The 20558-nt window shown below is 42.0% G+C and overlaps 8 non-coding genes and 1 pseudogene across 8 annotated transcripts; 1 reads left to right on the top strand and 8 right to left on the bottom strand.

Annotated features, from left to right (window-relative positions):
* The window catches only part of LOC130222303 (zinc finger protein 208-like), a 758572-nt pseudogene that overhangs the window by 392988 nt on the left and 345026 nt on the right, over positions 1 to 20558 (bottom strand).
* Positions 9164 to 9236, bottom strand: trnak-uuu (transfer RNA lysine (anticodon UUU)). The gene has a single exon. It is a non-coding gene; the product is annotated as a tRNA-Lys (tRNA).
* On the bottom strand, positions 16744 to 16825 carry trnas-uga (transfer RNA serine (anticodon UGA)). Its single transcript has one exon. It is a non-coding gene; the product is annotated as a tRNA-Ser (tRNA).
* trnah-gug (transfer RNA histidin (anticodon GUG)) lies at positions 16954 to 17025 on the bottom strand. The gene has a single exon. It is a non-coding gene; the product is annotated as a tRNA-His (tRNA).
* trnas-aga (transfer RNA serine (anticodon AGA)) lies at positions 17290 to 17371 on the bottom strand. The gene has a single exon. It is a non-coding gene; the product is annotated as a tRNA-Ser (tRNA).
* Positions 17887 to 17968, bottom strand: trnas-aga (transfer RNA serine (anticodon AGA)). Its single transcript has one exon. It is a non-coding gene; the product is annotated as a tRNA-Ser (tRNA).
* On the bottom strand, positions 18927 to 19008 carry trnas-uga (transfer RNA serine (anticodon UGA)). The gene has a single exon. It is a non-coding gene; the product is annotated as a tRNA-Ser (tRNA).
* trnar-ucg (transfer RNA arginine (anticodon UCG)) lies at positions 19346 to 19418 on the bottom strand. Its single transcript has one exon. It is a non-coding gene; the product is annotated as a tRNA-Arg (tRNA).
* Positions 19868 to 19939, top strand: trnap-agg (transfer RNA proline (anticodon AGG)). Its single transcript has one exon. It is a non-coding gene; the product is annotated as a tRNA-Pro (tRNA).

The raw sequence follows: 20558 nt of genomic DNA, 5'->3' as shown, positions 1-20558 counted from the left end.
TTCCTAAATCCCTCGCTGAAGTGCAACTTAAGAATCTAACATTTCGCTCAGTTTTTAACGTTCTTGTGCAACCAAAAAATTGCCCAACTACATCCTTATCAATTGTCAGCATCCTTGCGCCGCACTTCAGAGGAGAAACGGAACCAAACATCTCCCTCCACTTTTGGCTTTAGAAGGAGTAAAAGATCCCACTCTCCCTAACTAAATACTTTCTTGGGGAGTTCAACACTCAACAATTATTAGTCATGTTAAAACATATGCTTTGTCAGCTTTGCTCACAGCAGTGGTTATATAACATATATACTTGATTAATCAACACTCAAGAGAAAATCTCAATATTTGCAGATCATTCATAGCGCCTGTAAAAGAACTATATCTGATGTTTCATCCCACGTCGCCAGAAGTACTTCTGAGTACTGTCTGGTGTTGGAGCAGACAGTGGGGTTTTAAACCTCCAGTAGATTCTGCTCTTCTTCTCCTTTGTTGCTGGATTCTGGAGTGTCCCTTGACCCATAGTCATCTTCCCTCTTTCCTCGTGTACATCTGATATCAGCTCCGGCAGCTTTGATGAACTCCTATATACACAGAATTTTATACTAGTAAACGGGTCTTAAAATGATTACACTATCTTTCAGTTCAGTCCATTCTATTTGCATTTTCCTGTATTAGGATGATGCCTTGCTTAAAACCATTCTCTTTGGGATTTAAAGCCTTTATAAAATTAGTAAAAAGCTAAAGAATTATATTATTATTATTTTTAAAACATTAAAGATGAAAGAAATTTAGGGTAGTAATTGTTCTCAAAACTCATCCAAATGTTCCAAATCTGGCCCAAGAACTTCATAGACATGGTCTCTGCAGTCATGCACAGTTCTATTAACTCGCACATCGACCATCTGCTTGGCAGCAGCTTTAGCTCTAAATCTGAGAAGAGGGATAACGCAACAAAAAAGAATAAAAACAAATATAGCAATTCTTTTAAATATTCCAATCTTAATTATTGTCCAATCGCAACTATTGTCCTAATGATCCATATATGGAGGCAAACTAGTCACCAAAGTTCTTATCCTCTCCAGCACTCTCTTTTACTTCTTTCCTCAGATTTTCCAATTTTCGCATGACTTCAGTAAAAGATCCACCTAAGGCGGTGTTATTTGGAATATAGGAGCAGCAAAGGGTGCAGTGATTTACCAAGCCATTTTATTTGTTAGGGCCAATTATTCTCCTAATACTTTAACGTCATCATTTGAGTAATTTATAAATCTTTGTTGGTTGTAATAAATGTAGTTAATCCACTGTAAAAATTGTCATTGCAATTATCCACACTATTATAGAGTCAAGTCCTTCTTTTGCTATATCTCTAGTTTTAAACTCATCTGGTATTACACTAGGTTGGCCAATGTGAACTTCTGAGTCAGGTGTATATTGTCTCTTAACTCGATGCTTCCAATTCTGCTGTCTTTGTATGTCATTTTGCTCTTCAACTCAATCAGTTATTATCACTTCCTGTATTAGTTTAACTCTAGTACAAATCCCTTTCCATTTCAATAGAATGTTGGGGTGTAATATTCCCCTTCCATAGATCCAGTAGTAGTCTGCTATTTGTTCATATTGTTGTATTAAGGGAAATCATCTTGGCAATTGGACATTTTGTCCAGTGCAATTACCAAGTGTGCTGTTAGCCGTCCTATCGCCTTTTTCTGAAACTGGCAACATTATATTCTTTATTGTAGCTGTAGCCATTTGGAAGGTTTGCATATAAACATTTTCTTTTCCCCACATTTGTCAGTCAAATGGCAAATTATTGCACAATTTCCTTTTAAATTTTCTCACATTTGTCGATCCACTTGTTTGGTTATAACATTAATATTCTAATTTCTTATTGCATATTTGTGGGAATCTCTCTTGTTGTTGCTTGAACTTTAATGTTCATTTCTTTGCTTTCTTTTTTCAACCTACCATTGTTCCCTAATGTAAATTTGGTGCTTCCTATAATATCAAGATTTTGGGCCTGGCAAAATGGGCAGTCACAGTACAATATACTGAATTTTGCACAATGTCTATAATCATAAAAATTTACAACCACTATAAGCTTTTTCAAAACCGTTTGTAAACATATTGGGCAATTGAATATTTGTAATTTTCTAACTGTGTATTTTGCCCAATGATACCAATCATTGTTATTAGCTTCTTCTAAGAGCCAGTCTTCTGAGTTCTGGTCATAGTCAATTTCTTTTAAATTGCATATCATTTTGATTTTCATACTTATCCTCTGGGTCAATATTTTTCTTCAGACGATTGTTCTTTACCTTCATTTTGTTGTGGGATATTCACCCCTTTCCAAGAAAATTAGGAAGTCAATTGTTGGATACTCTTGTCTGACTCCATCAGACTGGGATAATCCTTTACCTTTGGAGAAGTTACCTCTAGGCTTTCACTCATCTTTATTTGCATCATCATCAGCAGCCACAGAAACATCTTCCAAAACAGCTTCCTTCTGTCGTTCACTGTTCTGTTCCTGTGAATGAATAGCTTCATACATGGCAGTTAGTTTTTCTTATAAGACAAAATTCTTATTTGCCAATGTATTAGACAGGACATTAGCGTTCCATGCAGTGTTAAGTTCCTGTTTCTGTTAGTTTACATGTAAAAACTCATTAAAGCATCTGTTTACACATCAGTCAAGTTTAATAATCCAAACTTAATCAAGTTTAGCATTTTCACATATTTTTAAAAAGAGCTTTAGCCCTAATTGATCTTCTTGTTGCTTTTGACCAGTCCTTGTGATTGTGCATGATAATTTCACTCTAGCCTTTGATTTATTCTTAATTAACAGTACTTCTTTAACAGTTTTATTTATTTGTTTTCTTATTAATTTAATCACTTATTTAGCTATTTTTAATTTACTTTAATTACTCTAAATACTTTATAAATGCACACCCATTATTTGAACTTATTTCTGATGGTATTCCAGATGTAGAAATCATAGTTTTTCTTATTAGAAATATAATTAATCACCACAACCTGTTTTTAATCCTACATGTATTTCTTGCCTTGTACTCATTTTAGTATAACCTCAAAATCCTCATTACTAAATGCTTGAATGTCACTTAAGCTACTGGTTGCTGTCCCTTTGCTCACATTATATTTAACACAGATGTCACATGGACAAAACTCATTAAGCACTGCATTTAATAAGGAGACCAATCTCCTTGCTGTTTAAGTTTTCCTAATACTTCACCCTTGATCAAAATCATGTGCATCTGCAATAAGTATTTTTAGAGATGCTGCTGGTGCAACAATTATTCCTTTATGTTTAGGCTATAGACTATGTCTTTTCCTCCCTTTCATGCTAGATTGTTCACAGAGATCTGTCTGACGTTTAATTTTCACAATGTTCTTTAATTGAGATTATAGCTCTATAAGCAGTATAGGTGACTTGCTACCTCACATCCTGTCGCTTATTTACTTTTAAATCTGTTACAGTGTTTCCTTCAATGACAGACTAATTTATCTTTCATCACCTCAAATGCCTTTATTGTATCTGTTTTTCCTGTTAATTCAGAACTGTATTTTTGCAGTCTTTCCTGGTTCATAAATTCTCTCCAGTGCTGTTCTTTGTAAAATTCTCTGTTCCATCAATGCTAAAATCCTCCCTAAAAGTCATCATATGTTTTCTGCATTTTAACTGAGCTAAGTCTATATGGAGATAATTAAATCAACCACATGTTGTAACAAAGTATTATTGCTCATCAGATCTTCAGACGCTTCGTTGTATGTATAATTTTCACCAGCAAATGTAAATACTAATTGGTCCCTACCCTCCTCTGCTAATTACCTAAAATAAGCTGAACAGAAATGAATTACTTAACAATATTTGACATCAGGAGGAACATTTGTTCATAAAATGTAGGAACCTCAGCTGGAAGAATTTCTTTCATTGATTGTTCTTATAGCATCTGCTTTTTACCGGCTTTAATGCAGCATAATTAAAAAAATTAATTTAAATTAAAATCAAATCTTATTAGTTACATACACAGTCATGCCTGACTTGAAATATATTTTAAATCGAAAATATCCAATGATTTATTTCATATTATAATCACTAGGTGTTAATAATCCTACTCTCAATAAAACTCCAATATTGTTTTTATAATCATTTCAGCATTTTTCTTATTTTCTCTGCAGATGTGCATCTGGTTTAATTTTAACCCTCACTGTACTGGTTAATTTTCTAATTCTAAATTCAAGTCCAGCAATGATAATACTTCTTTAAGTATTTAACACTGCACTTGTTTAAATCATTTAACTTCTGAGCTATTTGTTCTTTCAGATGTTGTATTCAATATTTTTTCTTTTTCTCTTGATATTTACTTCTAAAGGCAAGCTCATCTAACTGATTAGGTCCACAGCGTTTATGTAATTTTTTGTAAAATCACTGAATCTATCTGGTCTGTTTTGCTTTAGTCATTATTCCTCAAATTTACTTCCCAATTTTTCAGTTATATGGCTATATATGCAAAACAAACTCTATTATATTAACCCCTTTTTCCCCCAAATCATATTTTATTACACTTAGAGCTTCTCACTGTTGACTTATTCTAATGTGCTGTTCTTTTTTTCCTTTAATTTCTTCCTGGTATTAATTTTCTAAGTCTAAATCTCTTTCAGGATCATACATTTCATAGACAAATTCTGCTTTTTACTAGCCCTGCTTCAGAAATGTGAAACTTAATCTATTTTCCCCATTATCAATTGTCTTACTTACATCTTCTGTTATAATTAATAGATATTATCTTTTTATTCTGTAATTCTTATTTAATTCAAATTGCTTTTACTAAATGTGAAGTCCTAATTTATATAATACCTTCCTTCCTGACTAGTTTGACAGGAGTCTAATTTGATTCAAGAAAGGGTCCACTTTTGTTTTAATTTGCAATGTACTTGATTTGCATCATAGTTCTACTGGGCTTTTGAGATTGAGTTTGCTAGGCCACAGCCAATCTCTCTCTCTCGCACCCCGAGGCAACTGTTTCATAGATGGTGCAGTCTTTGCATTGTTGTATTCAGGAATCCCCACATTTCCTGCATTTTGAAGGAGTTAAAGTGTAGAGCATTCCTCCTTCCTCTTGGTGATGGCTTCTCTTTCACCCAGCTGATGTTGCTGGAAAGCTTAGCTTTTGATCAGTTCATCAGTCTCTTGTTTTTCCTTCTTTAAGTGTCTCTTGAACATATGTGGATGGGTCAAGTCTCAGTAGTTCTCTGTATGCAGTACCTGGCTCACTGCTTTAGTTCATGTAATAAGAGTCCACAGTCAACAATTTGCTCCTTGTGTTTCTCCAAACACCTTATTCTATTTCCCAGTGCCTTCAGGAATGTCCGGCAGGCGAAAAGACAAGGACCCTTCAAAGTCCATCTCTGTGCCCCTTAATTTAATATATACATTTGCTTAGTTATTATCTAAACATTTTTCCACTTTCCCATGTTTCCTTTATCAAATAAAGACTCCTCTCATCTATGTTCTTCTCTTTGCTGTCCAACTGCTGATTTTTCCTAATATTTATTACTAAATCATTTGTATTTTGTATTAATTTTCTATTTTGTTAGTTTTCTTCTAATTCCATTTCTTTAGCTTCAGCTTGTGCTTAACTTATTTATTTTTCTCCTAATTTATTGTAGTGTTTTCACACCAGTTGGTCTTTCTTTACATTGTTTTAATTTCTCAAGCATTTTCTATACCTGTTTCAAGTTTACAGTACATTTACTCACTCTTTTTTCACACTCATCTTTTTACTTTTTACCTTTTGTCTTATTCTTTTCATTTATAATTATTAGTTATTTTTCAGAGTTTGTATTTACTCACACACTGCTTACATCAAATGTTCCTTCCTTTTGCCATTATTTTCTTTTCTGTTCTCTCTTTGTTCAGTATTTAATTATAAATTATTTATATCTTAAACATACAATTTTTTTTCTAAATTCTAAGTATTATTCCTCTCTGTTCCCAAATGTTTAACTTATTACTTTATTCTTTTATATAACACATTTTTTATTTTCCAAATTGTATTTACTTTACCATATCCTATACTCTTTACACCTCATTAATATTAAATCAGATACTATTATTCCCTAAATTAAATTCTAAGAATTTATATTATGATCTCTTTGTATGCACAAATGTCAACCTATGTTTTATACTTCTTAATTTAATATATTTCTCTTTATATCTTTTTATCTGAACTGAATTCATTTATTTCCTAAATATTATAATCTCTTCCCTAAACTGCATCAGTCTCTTCTATATTTTCTTTATTACACAATATTTCACAGTCCATCTTTATATTATAATCTACAATGATGATTCTTTTATCTCACTCTTTATCACAAACACTAAACACAAATACTTAACCACACTCTCACATTCTAGTCACTCAAATTTAGAGGACTCATTCACTCAACATTTGTCCCTTTATCTACAGGGCTCATTCAGTCATTCATTCCTCTCAGTGTAACACAGAGAGCGTCCATCTCTGCCATGCTCCACTTAAGAGACTGTGCAGAAAGGGGGCTCTGCCTGTCCACCAATTTGGAATTTCACACAACCATTCACACAGACACAGACACACACAACACTAAAGCAATAACCATAGGAATTTCCTTGCGCACGTCATTATAATCCAATCTGCTTTTAATCTCTTAACTGTCCCCACACATTCAGAACTCACTCTTGAAATCTAAATCTGTTCTATGTATATCCTATATTGTTAAACAACTTCATAAATCTGAGTAACAGTTACTAGTTAACGTCTGTCGCTATCAAGGCCTCTTAACGAGCAAACACAGATCATTTGCATGCAAACTATTCTTTTTTTTTTATCTGGAATCTAAACCTCCCTCTATTACTTTTATTTCTTTTATTTCTTTTGGAGGAACAGTTAAAATGTCTTTATCATCACAAGCAGGTCCTGGGAGACAAAACAAACTTTTTTACATGCAAAACTGCTTTTCTTAATTGTTGTGGCCACTTTGCTTGCTTTGTCCCTCCAGCACAGCATGTGCAATTTTTATTCATTCTCTAATCAATTAATATTTTATCTGTATTTTGATCTCTTATAATACTCACTTTCTCTCACACTACACCTCAGTAATTTCTCTCTAGCTATCATCATCCTTAAACACACACCCTACTCATGCTTTAACCTTCTAGATCTCTTACCATATGCATCCTCATTCATAAATGTCTCAGCATTTGCATTCTTATTCTCATTCTCATTCAATCTAATTATCTTTTCCAAAACATTCCCCATTCTCTTCGGTCCAGACCACATACATATATAAAAACACAACATATAGACTAACACAGGTCATCCACTGAGATCCAGCCCTCCCTGTAGGTGCTTTTGGGATCAGATTAAAGGCCTCCTCCCAATTTCCCTGCCTCTATCGGGAGAGTCTTACTCAATCCACAGGCGAGTACAGAGACGCGGAGCGCTCCTTTGCTCTAATCACACCTAAAGCAAGCGATCATTTCCAGTGCTACCTCGCGCGCCTTGCTCCCGCCTCTCGCGTAGCAATCCATGCATGTACCTCTCTTTCATACGCATATAATTTACAGCCATTCGTTAGTATATAATACAAAGCCATTGTTAGTGCACAATTTACAGCCATTTGTTAGTACAAGCACATACCTTGACAACCTGGAAGACCTCTTTTTCTTATAAATAGTTCATTTCACTATTCTTTTATCACTTTATCATTTACTTTATAATTCTTTTGAATAAATTTAGTCAATTCATAGGTTCTTTTTAATGGTGAGGTATTTCAAAAGTCAAGTTCAGGTGTCCGATCCACCCCACAGCACACTCATCAGAGAACCAAAATAAAGCAAAAATCTGCTCACCTTTTTTAATCTGCGCGCTATTTGGTCTCTGCGTGAGTGTCTGCCAAGGATCGGCCCATTGACACCTTCCTTCGACTATCCTCAGTCCAGCCCCACGTTGGGCGCCAAATTATGTAGTGGAAAGTTGCGCTGGATCTCGACAAACATCTTCTTGGTTTCAAAAAAGAGGCTGAGGTCTTCGAAGTTCTCAAGTTGAAGCAGTTTATTGTTACAGCAGAGATGGTCGATCGAGCTCTCTCCCCCTCAATGTCCAAAAACCCACAGTTTATATACAGTTTCTTATCCATAGGTATCATGAGATATGATTTAACATCACCCTATTCCCGGCTCCAATAGCATCCTAGCTTTTTAATTAATGGCTGTATGTTTTTCTGTTTTTACATATCTTAAAGGTCACATAGCATGTGCTTACAATCATGTGTTTGCATATGATCATGATGTTTCCATATTTTCTAAATGATTCTCCTTATGTATGCTATTTTGACGAGGGTTGTTTTTGTCTTGTTCAACATATACATTGTCTAAATGTATTGCATACGCTCTGTCATAATGTTCTCACTTTGGCGCATGACCTGCTGTGCTTCAATTGTAAGGCCCTCAATTATAAGGCCCTGCATGTTTGTATGTCTCTTCTGCATCACTTGAATATAGGTCTTTCTATAAGTTTTAACAGTATATTTTAATAGTAATCTATATTTTAATAGTGGCAGATTATATAGTGATTACATAATAAAAGTTCCACTATAATGACTGTACGGTCGCGGCAAACCACTGTCGCTCACCCACAGCTGCCTGGTCACTAAGTGACAGGGGCTTGTTTGTGAGTTGCAGAGGAGGATTCCAATTACGTATAGGAGGCTTGAAAGAAAAGAGAACAACAACATAAGTGGACGTGCAAAACAACGTAGTCGGCAGGATTCGAACCTGCGCGGAGAAACCCCTATGGATTTCTAGTTCATCGCCTTAACCACTTGGCAACGACTACAGATGTCTGCTTTCTCTCTCCTGCTGAGGTGGCAACCAAGCACAGGGTCAACAGGGGTAGAGGAAGGTGCACTAGCGCAACTTTTCCGTACAATCTCTGGGAAGCAGGGACAGCATAGCTCTCTAATCTAACAAACTCAGCTAACTTCATGGGCACTCTTTCCACACAAGCTGATGATCTGAATTCAGAGCAACGTGCTCTCGCAGGGCACACCACAATGGACAGCCACCAAGTGATATGAAAAGAACAACGAGGTCTCTGACAAACAGACAGGCCTTCGCCCGAACAGGGACTTGAACCCTGGACCCTCAGATTAAAAGTCTGATGCTCTACCGACTGAGCTATCCGGGCTCCTGTCTGCTGAGGCACCTGTTTGCGGAGTTGGACCTCTGCAAACCCCAATGGATTTCTAGTCCATCGCCTTAACCACTCGGCCACGACTACAGACGTCTGCTTTCTCTCTCCTGCTGAGGTGGCAACCAAGCACAGGGTCAACAGGGGTAGAGGAAGGTGCACTAGCTCTAGTGCAACTTTTCCGTACAATCTCTGGGAAGCAGGGACAGCATAGCTCTCTAATCTAACAAACTCAGCTAACTTCATGGGCACTCTTTCCACACAAGCTGATGATCTGAATTCAGAGCAACGTGCTCTCGCAGGGCACACCACAATGGACAGCCACCAAGTGATATGAAAAGAACAACGAGGTCTCTGACAAACAGACAGGCCTTCGCCCGAACAGGGACTTGAACCCTGGACCCTCAGATTAAAAGTCTGATGTAGTGAACCCAGAGTGGGCCCACTAGGAGGCGTGGGAGGCCTTAATATCACAATAAACCCAAAACAAAAAAAAACCCAATGGCAAAAAATCCAAAAACACAATGGCCTGACCCGGAAGTGTAAAAAGGTGGTATTTATTTACAACGATGTGGAGGATATGTCCAGTGCAAAATATATACAGTGTCCATAAAAAAAATCCAAAAATATATATATATACAAAAATACAAAGTACCAAATCAACAAATTAAATATAAAGACTAATATATATAACACAAAAACAAAACCAAAGAAGAAGAAAAAAAAAAAAACAATCAAACGTAACCACTGTATACTAGTATCTACTCACTCAGAGAAATTGCTCACGGCTCTGCCACAGCACGCTCGCTAGCCAGGTAAACTGACCCTGAGCTGGAGTCTGGCGTCCTTCTTTATACTCCAGACTCCGCCCATCGATTGGCGTAAGCCATTCAGGTATGTACCTAAATTTATCTCTCTTTTATCTTTGCCTTAAATGGCATTTCTTTACACATAAAACATTGTCTGCTTAACAGACCAATAACACATAAAACAATAACCACATACAACCCTTTACAACTCTCCTCCTGTAAAACAGGACAAACAACAACGCTGGTTGTACCCACATAAACACAAATGGTACGGTCGGACTTTCAGCGCGCGAACTCCCAAGGCGCGGCTTCTGATGTCATAAGCGCGCGCCCTTCCTTCACTCAGGTTTGCCGGTCTCGCGCTGAAGTCCGAACCCCCCTAACAAACAGACAACAAACAGACAAACGAAAACACGCAGACAATGGGTGTGTGTAAGTATGCTCCATGTGAGATTATAGGGGGGGAGATGAAACTGTGGAGGAATGACAGAATGCCGGTGACATGACGCGTGCACTCATCAAAATCACCGCTGACGGAGGAGGAAGAGATGAAGGTAAGTGCAGAGTGTGTGTGTGTGTATGTGTGTGTGTGTGTGTGTGTGTATATATTGGTGCGGCCGTCAGAGACGGAGGGGAGAAGTCTCACTTCTCCACATTATCCTCCCCCTCTCCAAGCCGCGTACTGTCTGGTAACCTGGACAGGAAGTCGGCTACTATGTTTTTCCTCCCGGGGCAGTGACGTATTTTAAATCTGAAGGGTTGTAATGCCAAGTACCATCGGGTCACTCTAGCATTGTTATCCTTCATGGTATGAATCCATGTGAGCGCCCGATGGTCAGTCTCTAGGTCAAACTCCCTCCCCAGGAGATAGTAGCGGAGGGATTCAAGGGACCACTTGATGGCCAGACACTCTTTCTCTACCGTGGAGTACCGAGTTTCCCTGGGCAACAGCTTCCTACTCAGAAACACCACAGGTCTCTCCTCTCCAGATGGTCCCTGGGCCAGTACCGCGCCAATCCCTCGGTCTGATGCGTCCACCTGCACCAAGAAACGTCGAGTAAAGTCTGGACTCTTTAGCACAGGATGTGCACAGAGTCTCTCTTGCAGAGTCTTCCATGCCTGCTCACAGGCCTCAGTCCAAATGACTGGATTCTTTGTCCCTTTAATTAACAAGTCCGTTAAGGGTGCTGCTGTTGAGGAAAAGTCAGGGATGAAGCGTCGGTACCAGCCCACCAATCCTATAAAGGAGCGCACCTCCTTCTTGGTCCTGGGTCTTGGGCTTCGCCGAATTGCTTCCACCTTGTCTACCTGTGGTCTGAGACTGCCATTACCAAGTCGGTACCCCAGGTAGTTGGTTTCTTGTTTGCCCCATTCACACTTTGCCACATTTAAGGACAGACCCGCTGCTTGGATCTTCTCCAGGGTCTGTCTTACGTGCCGCAAATGATCCACCCACGTGTGACTATGAATCACAACGTCGTCTAGGTACGCAGCCGCAAACTCTTCACAGCCCTGGAGAACTTGGTCCATAAGTCGCTGGAAGGTCGCAGGTGCCCCATGTAATCCAAACGGAAGAACTGTGAACTGGTATAGACCAAGAGGTGTTCTGAAGGCAGTCAGTGGTCTTGATAACGGATGGAGGGGCACCTGCCAATATCCCTTACACAAGTCCAGTGTAGTGATGTAGCGGGCCTGTCCAATCCTCTCCAGCAGGTCATCAATCCTAGGCATAGGGTAGGCATCAAACTTCGATTGAGCATTCAGCTTACGGAAGTCAACACAGATCCTCAAGGATCCATCCTTCTTTGGAACGATGACGAGTGGGCTACTCCATTCAGAGGTTGAAGCCTCGATGACCCCCAACTCCTTCATGGTCTCGAGCTCTTCTTTCAAAGGCTTGAGCAGTTTTTCCGGGATTCGATAAGGTCTCTGTCTTGATGGAATGTTATTGGTAAGATGAATGGTGTGTTGGGTTACCTCGGTTCTGCCTGGTCTCTGCTGGAACAATGAAGGGTATTGGTTTCGTAGATCTTGTAACTGTTGTTGTTTCTCTTCTTCTAGGTGTTCCAGTTTCAGCTCTGCAGATTTCCTTGGTGTCACCATCTCTTCAGCTGGTTCACTTTCATCTTCTTCCACTTCTCTTACCATCAAGGACTGTTTAAGTTGTTGTGGTGTCTTGGCCTCTTTCCACTCTTTCAGGAGGTTAATGTGGTAGGTTTGCCGACTCTTCTTCTTCTCAGGGTGATGTATCTCATATGTGACCGGACCCATCTTTCTGGTAATCTCATAGGGCCCCTGCCACTTTGCAAGAAGTTGGTTAGTTGACGTGGGTAATAGTAATAATACCTTCTGCCCTGGTTGAAATTGGCGTAGACGGGTCTTTTGGTCATACCATTTCTTTTGCTTGTCTTGTGCCTCTTTCAGGTTTTCCTCCGCTTGCTCCCTGTAGGTCTCCAGCCTCTCCCTCATTTCCAGGATGAAATTGATGATGCTGCTGCCCTCTTCTGCTGCCTGAGGCTTTGTCCATGCCTTCTTTAATAAGTCTAACGGCCCCTGGACTGGCCAGCCATACATCAACTCAAAAGGGGCGAAACCTGTGGATGCTTGAGGTACCTCCCTATAGGCGAACAGCAGGAACGGTAGCCACTTGTCCCAGTCCTTTCCAGTGTCATTCACAAACTTCCGTAGCATGTTCTTTAGTGTCGCATTAAATCTCTCCACCAGCCCATCCGTCTGCGGGTGATAAGGGGTCGTCCTTAGTGCAGTGATGCCCAACTGCTGGTGAAACTGCTTCATCACCCGTGACATAAAATTGGTTCCCTGGTCTGTGATGATTTCGTCGGGGATGCCTACCCTGGAAAACAGTTGTATAAGAGCATGTAATACCTTTGTGGTGGTAACTGTGCGAAGTGGGAATGCTTCGGGGTAACGTGTGGCGTAGTCACAGATGACAAGTATGTAGCGGTGTCCAGCACTACTCCTTTCTAGTGGTCCCACAATATCCATGGCAATGCGGCGGAAAGGGGTTGAGATAATGGGTAAGGGATGTAACGGAGCCTTGTCTCTTTGACGTACCGCACTGGTTGTCTGACATGTGGTGCAAGTGTTGCAGTATGTCTGAACATCAGTGTACATGGTAGGCCAATAGAAACGTGAGCTTATGCGCGTGTATGTCTTGTGAAATGCTAAATGTCCTGCCCATGGAAGTGTGTGTGATAGCTGTAATACAATTGGACGACAAGACAAGGGTACAACCAAACGTTTCACATTTCCCACTTGTACATATAACAAATTATCACTGATAATAAACTTTTCATCATTCAAGTTAGTGTTATTTTGTTTTTCTGCCCTTGTAAACAACGTTTTCAAAGTTTGATCATTTCTTTGCAGTTCAGCAATGTTTTCTGGGATCTGCCAGTCCCTCACCTCCAGACCACTTGTATCAGGTTTGGGTACTGGAGAACCCAGATGCTTTAACAGCCGTTTCTGCTGACGAGTTTTCTTTGGGGCCTTAGTCCCACCCTGTAGCAAACTACTGTCCAAGTCTGGTAGTGGTTGCAAACCAGCTTTTGAACGTGTCATAACAGTACATGTAATTTCATCTACATTCCCACCTTCAAAGATCTTTTTGGTAGATTCAACACACAGTTCATTTAGTACTGGGAGGTCTCTTCCTAAAATCATGTCTGTAGGTAAGTTAGTGACAACTGCAACATTCATTAAATACATTTGATCTTGAATGCCCACAAGTACCTCTGCTTTCGGATACCTCTTTATATCCCCATGAATACATTGTACTTCCGTGGTGTTAGTATAGTCAACATTAAAGACATGACATGATTTGATCAGGGAAATCGAACTTCCTGTATCAAGCAGTGCTTTCAATTCAAAACCATTCACAGTAATGTCCAACAAATCAACATTTTGTCCCACATCAAAGTCACTGTTAGCATCCCCCTCTCTGGGTGCATAGCAAAACCCTGTCAGCTTCGATTTCCGGGCTGGGCACACAGATGCTTTGTGTCCCTTTTGCTGACATGCATAACAGATCAGTGTATGTGAACGTTCAGTCTCAAGTTCATGCGAGTGCTGATTGTCAGTGTTGTGAAATGTGTGTCGTGCTCTACCTTTCGAAGGTTGCGTGCGCAGGCCGGGGCGATGAGCGTTCATGTACTGTTGGGCCAACTTTGCTGCTGTCAGTCCCGAGTTCGGCTCATGTTCTTTAACCCACGTTCTGGCGTCTGGTTGCATGACCCTCAGCAGTTGCTCCATGATGATCTGCTCACCGATCTCCTCCTTTGTATTTTGATCTGGTCTCACCCAGCGCTGATACAGGTGTCTCAGGCGATGATACGTCTCCGTTGGCGACTCCCCTTCAGGTAGTGTAGCAGCCCTGAAGCGTTGCCGGTAGGTCTCTGCAGAGATGTCATACTTCTGCAGAAGAGAGTCTTTTAGTTGAACGTAATCATCTGCACTGACCTCATCCATCGCTAGGTATGCCTCCAGCGCTCGACCAGTCAACAATGGCACCAGCCGACAGCTCCACTCCTCCCGAGGCCACTGCCACGTTCGGGCCAGACGTTCAAATCGTCGCAGGTAGCTTTCGATGTCATCTCCCGGCTGTAAGGGTGGCATCGGTGTCTCCGGGCGACGTGTCTGTGCGGCTCGTCGGTCGGTTGACTGTATGGGTGGTGGTGGGGTAGGTGGGGGTGATGTCTCCACTGTGGATACTCTACTGGGCGATGGCGTTGTCAGCTCCGTTGGCCGTATCGACTCACAGAGTCCCCGCAGCTCACGAAGAAACAGCTCCTCTCTGGTTTGCTGCGCCTTGAGGAAATCCCTCATCATACTCGCCATGCCCTCACTGGACTGCGTAGAAGGCTCACTGGTGCTGGGACGCTCCGTAGCTGTCTCTTCTCCACCAGACGACAGTCTACGCCAAGCTGCGTCCTTCACAGCAGATCGTAGACCCAGCCTTCTCCTCCTCATTCTCTTCCGGGTGGCCGCCGCTTCTGACACCAACTGTGATGTAGTGAACCCAGAGTGGGCCCACTAGGAGGCGTGGGAGGCCTTAATATCACAATAAACCCAAAACAAAAAAAACCCAATGGCAAAAAATCCAAAAACACAATGGCCTGACCCGGAAGTGTAAAAAGGTGGTATTTATTTACAACGATGTGGAGGATATGTCCAGTGCAAAATATATACAGTGTCCATAAAAAAAATCCAAAAATATATATATATACAAAAATACAAAGTACCAAATCAACAAATTAAATATAAAGACTAATATATATAACACAAAAACAAAACCAAAGAAGAAGAAAAAAAAAAAAACAATCAAACGTAACCACTGTATACTAGTATCTACTCACTCAGAGAAATTGCTCACGGCTCTGCCACAGCACGCTCGCTAGCCAGGTAAACTGACCCTGAGCTGGAGTCTGGCGTCCTTCTTTATACTCCAGACTCCGCCCATCGATTGGCGTAAGCCATTCAGGTATGTACCTAAATTTATCTCTCTTTTATCTTTGCCTTAAATGGCATTTCTTTACACATAAAACATTGTCTGCTTAACAGACCAATAACACATAAAACAATAACCACATACAACCCTTTACAACTCTCCTCCTGTAAAACAGGACAAACAACAACGCTGGTTGTACCCACATAAACACAAATGGTACGGTCGGACTTTCAGCGCGCGAACTCCCAAGGCGCGGCTTCTGATGTCATAAGCGCGCGCCCTTCCTTCACTCAGGTTTGCCGGTCTCGCGCTGAAGTCCGAACCCCCCTAACAAACAGACAACAAACAGACAAACGAAAACACGCAGACAATGGGTGTGTGTAAGTATGCTCCATGTGAGATTATAGGGGGGGAGATGAAACTGTGGAGGAATGACAGAATGCCGGTGACATGACGCGTGCACTCATCAAAATCACCGCTGACGGAGGAGGAAGAGATGAAGGTAAGTGCAGAGTGTGTGTGTGTGTATGTGTGTGTGTGTGTGTGTGTGTATATATTGGTGCGGCCGTCAGAGACGGAGGGGAGAAGTCTCACTTCTCCACATCTACCAACTGAGCTATCCGGGCTCCTGTCTGCTGAGGCACCTGTTTGCGGAGTTGGACCTCTGCAAGCCCCTTGCCGGCTAACAACACTTTCTCATCACAGCACAGACCTGCGTCCTCTTAAAAAAAACAGATGCAGGCGTCCTCCAGGAAACGGCGTTTCAGAGCTGTGCCATGCCACTGCTGAGCTGCACCGTGAAAGACCTTGAAGTCATTAGGTGTTACCAAAGCCATGGTCCAAAAGCATGGCCAAAAGCACATTTCGCCTGGGCCTTTTGGAACTGTGCTAGCATCAGTCTTGAAAAGAGCTGTGCATAAAGCAACTCTCCAGAAGCAGATGGAGTGGGGAAAATGTGCCACAAAGGGACAGCCAAAACGGACTGGGCGACTTGGAAAACAAACTATCAAATCCCAATCTTGATGAGCCGTACAAGATGTTGCTGTCGATTTATTGAACGTTTCTCTAGGCAACATCAGAGTGTAGGGACTACAAAAAAAGCTAAATTGCGACTAGTCGCTGGACTTGAATTATTCAATATGGGATTAAACACGCAGGCCCGCAACCAAACGTCGCAAAAGCCACAGTTCCTCTCACAGAGAGAAAAAGCAAAAGCAGCTGGCTGTTCCGTAGTCGGCAGGATTCGAACCTGCGCGGGGAGACCCCAATGGATTTCAAGTCCATCGCCTTAACCTCTCGGCCACGACTACGCATGGTGGCAGCTCGATGACTTTTTCTGCTGAATGTGGGCAACATTGAACGCAGCACAGTTGGGGCATAAATGGCCTGAGGTTGTAAAAAGCAGCACAAGCATTGCTCGCAGTTAACAGGAACACGCTGCCGTGACCCGGATTCGAACCGGGGTTGCTGCGGCCACAACACAGAGTACTGACCACTATACGATCACGGCACACCGCTCGCTCACCGATAAGCTCTGCAGCTGCCTGGACACTAAGGGACACTGGTTTGTGACCGTGATTCAAACTGGGATTTCTCTGGCCACAACACAGAGTACGGATGACTGTACGGTCGCGGCAAACCACTGTCGCTCACCCACAGCTGCCTGGTCACTAAGTGACAGGGGCTTGTTTGTGAGTTGCAGAGGAGGATTCCAATTACGTATAGGAGGCTTGAAAGAAAAGAGAACAACAACATAAGTGGACGTGCAAAACAACGTAGTCGGCAGGATTCGAACCTGCGCGGGGAAACCCCAATGGATTTCTAGTCCATCGCCTTAACCACTCAGCCACGACTACAGACGTCTGCTTTCTCTCTCCTGCTGAGGTGGCAACCAAGCTCAGGGTCAACAGGGGTAGAGGAAGGTGCACTAGCTCTAGTGCAACTTTTCCGTACAATCTCTGGGAAGCAGGGACAGCATAGCTCTCTAATCTAACAAACTCAGCTAACTTCATGGGCACTCTTTCCACACAAGCTGATGATCTGAATTCAGAGCAACGTGCTCTCGCAGGCCACACCACAATGGACAGCCACCAAGTGATATGAAAAGAACAACGAGGTCTCTGACAAACAGACAGGCCTTCGCCCGAACAGGGACTTGAACCCTGGACCCTCAGATTCAATCTGGGATTTCTCTGGCCACAACACAGAGTACGGATGACTGTACGGTCGCGGCAAACCACTGTCGCTCACCCACAGCTGCCTGGTCACTAAGTGACAGGGGCTTGTTTGTGAGTTGCAGAGGAGGATTCCAATTACGTATAGGAGGCTTGAAAGAAAAGAGAACAACAACATAAGTGGACGTGCAAAACAACGTAGTCGGCAGGATTCGAACCTGCGCGGGGAAACCCCAATGGATTTCTAGTCCATCGCCTTAACCACTCGGCCACGACTACAGATGTCTGCTTTCTCTCTCCTGCTGAGGTGGCAACCAAGCACAGGGTCAACAGGGGTAGAGGAAGGTGCACTAGCTCTAGTGCAACTTTTCCGTACAATCTCTGGGAAGCAGGGACAGCATAGCTCTCTAATCTAACAAACTCAGCTAACTTCATGGGCACTCTTTCCACACAAGCTGATGATCTGAATTCAGAGCAACGTGCTCTCGCAGGCCACACCACAATGGACAGCCACCAAGTGATATGAAAAGAACAACGTGGTCTCTGACAAACAGACAGGCCTTCGCCCGAACAGACACTTGAACCCTGGACCATCAGATTAAAAGTCTGATGCTCTACCGACTGAGCTATGCGGGCTCCTGTCTGCTGAGGCACCTGTTTGCGGAGTTGGACCTCTGCAAGCCCCTTGCCGGCTAACAACACTTTCTCATCACAGCACAGACCTGCGTCCTCTTAAAAAAAACAGATGCAGGCATCCTCCAGGAAACGGCGTTTCAGAGCTGTGCCATGCCACTGCTGAGCTGCACCGTGAAAGACCTTGAAGTCATTAGGTGTTACCAAAGCCATGGTCCAAAAGCATGGCCAAAAGCACATTTCGCCTGGGCCTTTTGGAACTGTGCTAGCATCAGTCTTGAAAAGAGCTGTGCATAAAGCAACTCTCCAGAAGCAGATGGAGTGGGGAAAATGTGCCACAAAGGGACAGCCAAAAAGGACTGGGCGACTTGGAAAAAAAACTATCAAATCCCAATCTTGATGAGCCGTACAAGATGTTGCTGTCGATTTATTGAACGTTTCTCTAGACAACATCAGAGTGTAGGGACTACAAAAAAAGCTAAATTGCGACTAGCGCTGGACTTGAATTATTCAATATGGGATTAAACACGCAGGCCCGCAACCAAACGTCGCAAAAGCCACAGTTCCTCTCACAGAGAGAAAAAGCAAAAGCAGCTGGCTGTTCCGTAGTCGGCAGGGTTCGAACCTGCGCGGGGAGACCCCAATGGATTTCAAGTCCATCGCCTTAACCTCTCGGCCACGACTACACATGGTGGCAGCTCGTTGACTTTTTCTGCTGAATGTGGGCAACATTGAACGCAGCACAGTTGGGGCATAAATGGCCTGAGGTTGTAAAAAGCTGCACAAGCATTGCTTGAAAGACACGGGGTACTTGAAGTCAAGATCTTCATTACCAAAGCTAAGCGGAACCATTTAGGTTTGTAACGTGACAGTGAGATTCAAGCAAGATTGGATGAATCTTATTTGAAGTGTGCAGCAAGTCTGAGAATTCGAAGCTAACTATTGTCCTCAGATCATCACGCCTAAGTTTTGAGAAGACCAGTCGGAATTGTTTTAAACAACTTAAATTTAACCCAACAAAGACAACCCAGATGGGACTTGAACCCACAATATCCAGCTTCGAAGGCTGGTGCCTTATCCATTAGGCCACTGGGTCAACACTAACCTTTGACATATCTGATGTATGGCTCAGGAAGTTCTTGTAACTCAGAAAACAGTACTTTAGGATCCCTATGCCATATTGCATTCAGACGATCTGGTGTGTACACCTAATGACAAAACAGCTTCTCTGAGGAGTTTTCCATTGTCATGTCTGTTTGACCTAGGGGTATGAACCTAGCTTTTTAAAGGTAACACTGGATTGTCTTGCACAGTCAACTTAAAAGGAACTGCATCAAAGACAACCCAGTTGGTACTTTAAACCCACAATCCCCAGCTTCGAAGGCTGGTGCCCTATCCATTAGGCCACTGGGCTGTTTTTATTGCCTGTGAACTGTAATATGCCTCCAGGGAGTTGCTGACACACGTAACAAAAACAACATGAACAAAGAGTAGAGTGGATCGGTCTCACAGAATTTTTTGTGGTACTGCAGATTGCTTTTACAGGGCTCGTTGGTCTAGGGGTATGATTCTCGCTTAGGGTGCGAGAGGTCCTTGGTTCAAATCCCGGACGAGCCCTACGCCTGTCATCGAAAAAGAGGTGGAACTGAGCTATCTATGGTGTTTCTATGTTAATTGTAGCAGCTTTTGCTTTGACATTAGTTAATGAACATTTAGTGGACTTCTGATCTAAATCAGTCTAACATGTACAATTATACAGACAAAAAAAGGAGCAGCAATGATTCGGTTGTTAGATTTGTTTATGGATCTTGAACAACCCACCAGCTTTATATGTAAGCACCATTTTTGTCTTTGTACACAGTCTCTTCTCTGTAGGCACCATGCAGGATTCAAAATGGCCTTTCGCGTTAGGTATCTCGTTACCCTTTTAGTCATACCAGGTAATATGCATGGCAATGCAGGAAGGTAATGACATGCAAACACATCTCAAGAAGGTTTTCACAGCTACCGTGTTTCATCCACCAAACATTGCTCCCAAATTGAAGTGAGACCTTCAAAGACAACCCAGATGGGACTTGAACCAACAATCCCAAGCCCCGGTGGCTGATGCCTTATCCATTAGGCCACTGGGCATTTCGCCAATCATTTGTCATGGATTTTTTGTATGCCTTCAACAAGATGCCAACGCATAGATAACTGCACTTTAGGATCTCGATGCCAGTTTGCATTCCGTCAA

The sequence above is a fragment of the Danio aesculapii genome, chromosome 4, assembly GCF_903798145.1.
Source record: "Danio aesculapii chromosome 4, fDanAes4.1, whole genome shotgun sequence".
Taxonomy (NCBI): Eukaryota; Metazoa; Chordata; class Actinopteri; order Cypriniformes; family Danionidae; genus Danio; species Danio aesculapii.
This window is presented reverse-complemented; position numbering and strand designations above follow the sequence as displayed.